General features: G+C 46.9%; 1 long non-coding RNA gene across 1 annotated transcript; it reads right to left on the minus strand.

Annotated features, from left to right (window-relative positions):
* Positions 1 to 1,552: 1,552 nt before the first annotated feature.
* Positions 1,553 to 6,590, minus strand: LOC144752955 (uncharacterized). The gene is made up of 2 exons (XR_013594153.1): positions 6,356 to 6,590; positions 1,553 to 2,306 (listed from the first exon to the last, which is right to left on the minus strand). It is a non-coding gene; the product is annotated as an uncharacterized LOC144752955 (long non-coding RNA).
* Between the last annotated feature and the right edge of the window lie 207 nt (positions 6,591 to 6,797).

Consider the following 6,797-nt stretch of genomic DNA (forward strand, 5'->3'; position numbering starts at 1 on the left):
GTAGAACACAGTAAATAAATGCACAGATAAAGTAGTGGGAGTGGCCTTTCTCTGGATGTGTTCCTAAAATGTATCTTTTGTCCCGATTTTTGACCCTTTGTCCTCAATTGTTTTCAGTCGTATGCAGAATGTGCTTCCATGCCAGGTGGCCGCCCTACTTAGAACCTCTTTAGTGGGCTTTGTGTCCTAGATTTAGTCTCTCTGTGAGGGGAGTTTGGGAGAGAAGTTTAGTATGCCGGGGATCATTTCAATGTAGATGAGTAAAGGAAAGTGGAGCCTTCAAGAATCTGGATGTTTCCTGTTGATCTTCATCCTATCAGGTAGGCAAGTGGCCGTGGTGGTGGTGAGACACTGTGCTTGTTTGGGGAAGGCCCTCCACCTGTAGAGACCCACGTGTGTGCTGTGGTCACGGCCACAGTTCCAGTACTCTTGCTTAAGCCTCTCCAGTGTAGACCCTTGGGCGTGGTTGGGGGTAAGGAATGGTAGCACAACCATTGAGGGCCTTGACGAGAGGTGGTTGCAGAAAAGTCAATAACGGAGTAAGCGGGGTTGGGCGGCTCTGCCGCCCAACCCCGCTTACTCCATTATTGACCTACTGTTTCTGCTCTGCTGAAGATCCTCTGGGTTTGACGGCGGCTCCGAAACGTCCTGTGAGGGGTCTATGGCACATATACCCTCTATTCCCGCGTTGCAGTGTTATTGTGATGGCATCTGGGTCACTCTGCAGTTAGCGGGCGAGAACTCTGTCCTTCCCAGCCTCCCAGAGAACTGTAGCTCTGGTTTCATTGATTTCCAATGTAATGAGTCAATGCAGAAGCTGTCAATGATTTGAGCTGGCCGCACGACCGGCGGACAATTGCAAATATAGAGTATGCGTACTCCATCATGGCGATGGAGTATTTGATTCAGTTACCCTGACAGAGTAAATACCGTACTCCAACCTCAAAACCAGGCACATAGCCCTCAGCCCAAGCCTCCACAAGTATGAAAGACTAACTCCTGTCCCTAGAGGCTAGTCTGGTGGGCATTCCTAGGCGAAGTCCTATCACCAAAGTCCCCTGTGGGTCACTAAATTCCCCTGTAGGTCACTAAAGTCCCCTGTAAGTCACTGAAGTCCCCTGTAAGTCAGTAAAGGCCCCTGGATCTCACTAAGGTCCCCTGTATGTTACTAAAGTCCCCTGTAGGTCACTAAAGTCCCCTGGAGCTCTCTAAGGTCCCCTGTAGGTCACTAAGGTCCCCTGTATGTTACTAAAGTCCCCTGTAAGTCACTAAAGTCCCCTGTAGGTCACTAAGGTCCCCTGTAGGTCACTAAGGTCCCCTGTATGTTACTAAAGTCCCCTGTAAGTCACTAAAGTCCCCTGTAGGTCACTAAGGTCCCCTGTAGGTCACTAAGGTCCCCTGTATGTTACTAAAGTCCCCTGTAGGCCAGCCTTGTAGGAAACCAAGAGTATTCATTGCTGAAAGTAGTCTTATACAATTGTGATGTTTACAGATCTTAGGAGTCTACCACAGACCCACCCATCTGCCACAGACAAAACAACTGCACATGGGGTAAGTTCATGATTCTTTATTTACACCAATAATTTAACAATCATAACATGAACACCTCTGGTCAACACAGAATCAGTATCAGCCAATATACTGTGAGTCAAGCTACCAGGCCTTGAGAGGGTGAATAGTGTCCAGGGTGAATCCGAGAGACTTGGCGTTGATGAGAGTTGAGGGTACGAAGCCATTCAGGTTCAAGTCACTCACCCAAGTGTCCAGTGGTTATTGCTTGTTCTTGGTGAACAACAGAAATTCTGTCTTGGTTTGGTTGGGGTAGGTGCTGGTTAGCCAGGTCTGGTGGAGGTGTGCTGTTATTTTGTCTGCTTATTTTCTCACTTATTTTGTATCATTAATTTCTGTTTAACTAGTTCTAGAAGAAAATGTGTTGTGGGCCTGTGAGACTGGTGTGACCCGTGTCCACTACCAACGCTCACGGTATGTTTTGTGGCAACGATAAGGTAAATGCATTGAACAAATATCACACTTAGCTCTGGGGTTTGGCCAAGGCCACCCCTCGTGTACGTTTTCATGCAGATTGCCACCCAAGCATAATTCTGGTAATACATGTAGCTTGACTTTTGAAATAAATAATGTAGTTTGGCCCACCCCTAATGCCGTGTCACTCTTCAGGAGTGGCACAGACAGGGTGGAAAGGGATGAGCTGTCCATGAGGGTCTCCTGTTCTCCACATCTTCAAGGGCTCAGCACCTGGGACTAACGTCTTGGCATCCCTGCGACCTGCACTTGCTGAAGATGCTCTGGAAAAGAATGAGATAAAAGGGTTAGCAAAGAGCCTTTCTTATCACAAAAGGGGCGAGGAGGAGGTAAGAGCACCCAACGTCCTCTTGAGTAATGCCACAACCACAAAGACGTGCAGTAGCTGTACTAATGTACATTACTCTGATCCTAACTGGGAAAGCAAGTCAAAGTCTTAAACAGATAATACAGAATTACTGTCCAGAAAAGCCTAAAGAGACTAAAGAAGTCCATCCTTATGGCGGCGGAGGCCTCGCAGACATATTTGTGACATGCTTTATCATCGGCGACCTCTCTCCCCGTGGTAGGACAGTGCCACCAGGGCGTACTCGACCACCTGTTGGACTTGGGTCAGGAGAGAGTTCTTAGTTAAAAGCTACTGGACAAAAGAGGGGTCCAGATCAGAAAGTAAAAAATGCCTTGTAGTTCCCCGATGCGACACCTTTATTCATAGGGCGCTGGAGGCATATCTAAAAACCCACATGAGTTGGTGGGTTGACTGCAATGGCTCAGTCCATCTCTCTATTAGGTCAACATGTTTCTGCCCTAATCCGTAGCCCTAATGGGTCTGGGGCATTCTTCAGGGCCAAGGATCCCTAACTGCATCACAGCGATCGCACTGAGATATGTTTTTATACCAACAACAACAGAAGATGCACTTATTTGAGGACTAACTGAGTTTCAGTTGCAGGTCAGATGGGTCCTGCAGGTCAGATGGGTCCTGTTCAAGGTCCTGACGATTGCCTTTAGGGCATTCCACAAATATGGTCCACTGTACCTATATAAACACTTCAATCGATATCATCCTACCCGAGAACTCAGATCGGCTACTGCTAACCTATGATTGTCCCAAAATTCAGACTGGCCACAAAAGGAGGAAAATCCCTGGCAGTTATTGGTGCAAAGGCATGGAATAAATTGCCCCACCAACTTCGTACAATTACGCCCGAACAGAAGTTGAGGAAATCCCTTAAAACATGGATTTATAGTCTGGCGGACTCTGTATGCAAAACATTGGTATAACCCCTTGTTATCTGCTGAACACAGTAAACTAGACCATCTTTGCCTTTGAGTCGAAGCGCCAAGATGCTGCTTGGAGTGGTAGTGCGCTATACAAATTGCTTTCACTTCACTTCACTTCACTCCTACACTTTAAGGGATGCCGGATTCCTGGTCAAAGAGGGGACAATCTCCTTTATAGTTACACTTACTGCAAAAGGTACATGGTGAGACGTAACCTCATCGGGGCCGCTCCTTGCCGCTGATTCTAGTTAGGACCAGAGTCACGAAACACGAGTACATCTACTGAACTTCTTTGTGGTTGAAGCAAAGAGCCTCGCCTTCCAAGCCCGGAGGGGCAAAAGGGGCTGGTCCCATATCTAAAGTCAGCCCAGAGCTGTGAAACTTACTCCTGTGGTTGCACAGCGGCTCTAATTCCAGGGGCGGGGGCAGGGCAGTGCAGTTAGACAGGCTAAACCTGGTGTGAGTGGCCTGAGCTCTGCTGAAATGAGGCCAATGGCCTCTCCCTTCACAACCCCACGCCTCCACTAATGGACTGATCTCAACCTCACCCTACCCAGGCAGGTTAGAACTATGAGACCAGTTGGCGCAAGACTAACTAATTCCACAGCACTCTGACTGTCTATATCTAACTCATAGCGCTCTCACTGTCAGTCAATATATCTAACCTCGCAGCACTCTGTCAGTCAATATATCTAACCTCACAGCCCTCTCGCTGTCAGTCAATATATCTAACCTCGCAGCGCTCTCACTGTCAGTCAATATATCTAACCTCGCTGTGCTCTCACTGTCAGTCAATATATCTAACTGACAGCGCTCTCACTGTCAGTCAATATATCTAACCTCGCAGCGCTCTCACTGTCAGTCAATATATCTAACCTCACTGTGCTCTCACTGTCAGTCAATAAATCTAACTGACAGCGCTCTCACTGTAGTCAATATATCTAACCTCGCTGCGCTCTCACTGTCAGTCAATATATCTAACCTCACAGCACCCTCACTGTCAGACAATATATCTAACCTTGCAGCGCCCTCACTGTCAGTCAATATATCTAACCTCGCAGTGCTCTCACTGTCAGTCAATATATCTAACCTCTCAGCCCTCTCCCTGTCAGTCAATATATCTAACCTCACAGCCGTCTCGCTGTCAGTCAATATATCTAAGCTCGCAGCACTCTCACTGTCAGTCAATACATCTAACTTCGCTGTGCTGTCACTGTCAGTCAATATATCTAACTTCACAGCGCTCTCACTGTCAGTCAATATATCTAACTTGCAGCGCTCTCACTGTCAGTCAATATATCTAACTGACAGCGCTCTCACTGTCAGTCAATATATCTAACCTCGCTGTGCTCTCACTGTCAGTCAATATATCTAACTGACAGCACTCTCACTGTCAGTCAATATATCTAACCTCGCTGCGCTCTCACTGTCAGTCAATATGTCTGACAGTGCTCTCACTGTCACTCAATATATCTAACCTCGCTGCGCTATCACTGTCAGTCAATATATCTAACCTCGCAGTGCCCTTACTGTCAGTCAATATATATCTAACCTTACAGCGCCCTCACTGTCAGACAATATATCTAACCTTGCAGCGCCCTCACTGTCAGTCAATATATCTAACCTCGCAGCCCTCTCACTGTCAGTCAATATATCAAACCTCACAGCCTTCTCGCTCTCAGTCAATATATCTAACCTCGCAGCGCCCTCACAGTGAGTCAATTTAGCTAACCTCGCAGCGCCCTCACTGTCAGTCAGTATATCCAACCTTGCAGCGCTCTCGCTGTCAGTCAATATATCTAACCTCGCTGCGCTCTCACTGTCAGTCAATATGTCTGACAGCGCTCTCGCTGTCAGTCAATATATCTAACCTCGCTGCGCTCTCACTGTCACTCAATATATCTAACCTCGCTGCGCTGTCACTGTCAGTCAATATATCTAACCTCGCAGTGCCCTTACTGTCAGTCAATATATCTAACCTCACAGCACCCTCACTGTCAGACAATATATCTAACCTTGCAGCACCCTCACTGTCAGTAAATATATCTAAACTCGCTGCGCTCTCACTGTCAGTCAATATATCTAACCTTGCAGCCCTCTCCCTGTCAGTCAATATATCTAACCTCACAGCCCTCTCGATGTCAGTCAATATATCTAAACTCGCAGCGCTCTCACTGTCAGTCAATACATCTAACCTCACTGCACTGTCACTGTCAGTCAATATATCTAACTTTGCAGCACTCTCACTGTCAGTCAATATATCTAACTTAAAGCGCTCTCACTGTCAGTCAATATATCTTACTGACAGCGCTCTCACTGTCAGTCAATATATCGTACCTCGCTGTGCTCTCACTGTCAGTCAATATATCTGACTGACAGCGGTCTCACTGTCAGTCAATATATCTAACCTCGCTGCGCTCTCACTGTCAGTCAATATGTCTGACAGCGCTCTCACTGTCAGTCAATATATCTAACCTCGCTGCGCTCTCACTGTCACTCAATATATCTAACCTCGCTGCGCTGTCACTGTCCGTCAATATATCTAACCTCGCAGTGCCCTTACTGTCAGTAAATATATCTAACCTCACAGCGCCCTCACTGTCAGACAATTTATCTAACCTTGCAGCGCCCTCACTGTCAGTCAATTTATCTAACCTTGCAGCGCTCTCACTGTCAGTCAATATATCTAACCTCACAGCCCTCTCGCTGTCAGTCAATATATCTATCCTCGCAGCGCCCTCACTGTCAATCAAAATATCTAACCTCGCAGCGCCCTCACTGTCAGTCAGTATATCCAACCCCACTGTAACACAGTGTTTTAAAATCGGCAGCAGTCTCTGTGACAGTCACTGTATCTGAACTATCAGCGCTGTCACTGCCATACAGTTAGAATATGTTACAATGCTGACACTAGGGGGACAGAGGGATCATTACCTCAGTCACAGCTTCAGTGGTACTCACCTGAAGGGCAGTAAGTAATAAAACACAGGGCAGTAGGAATTAGCCCCTCCCAACCACTTTTACTCACCGCGAAGCACATGGTCAGCACCACAGCCAGGATCACGGCAGCCAGCACGACCATGGCAATGTGATAGTCCCTCATGTCGTCTCTGTCCCTCCTCCGGGTGGTGTAGGTGGTCGTTGTAGTTGTAGTGGTCGGTGACACTGAGGAGAACGAGGGTAAAAAGTGAGTTAGCAAACGCTGGACTTAAATACTCATGTGTAGTAATAATATTGCTGCTGCTCATAGAATCACTTGGATAATAAATATTCCTGGAGGCACGCGGCACTCATAATAATACTGCTGACTTTAGAGATATGTGGTAAGTAGTCTTAATAGCAGGGCCCTTGGGGCACTTAGGTAGTAATAATATTAATGCTGCTCACGGACACACATGGATAGCATTAATATTAATGCTGCTCACGGACACACATGGATAGCATTAATATTAATGCTTATCATGGACACA

The sequence above is a fragment of the Lissotriton helveticus genome, chromosome 5_1 (assembly GCF_964261635.1).
Source record: "Lissotriton helveticus chromosome 5_1, aLisHel1.1, whole genome shotgun sequence".
In the NCBI taxonomy this organism is placed as follows: Eukaryota; Metazoa; Chordata; class Amphibia; order Caudata; family Salamandridae; genus Lissotriton; species Lissotriton helveticus.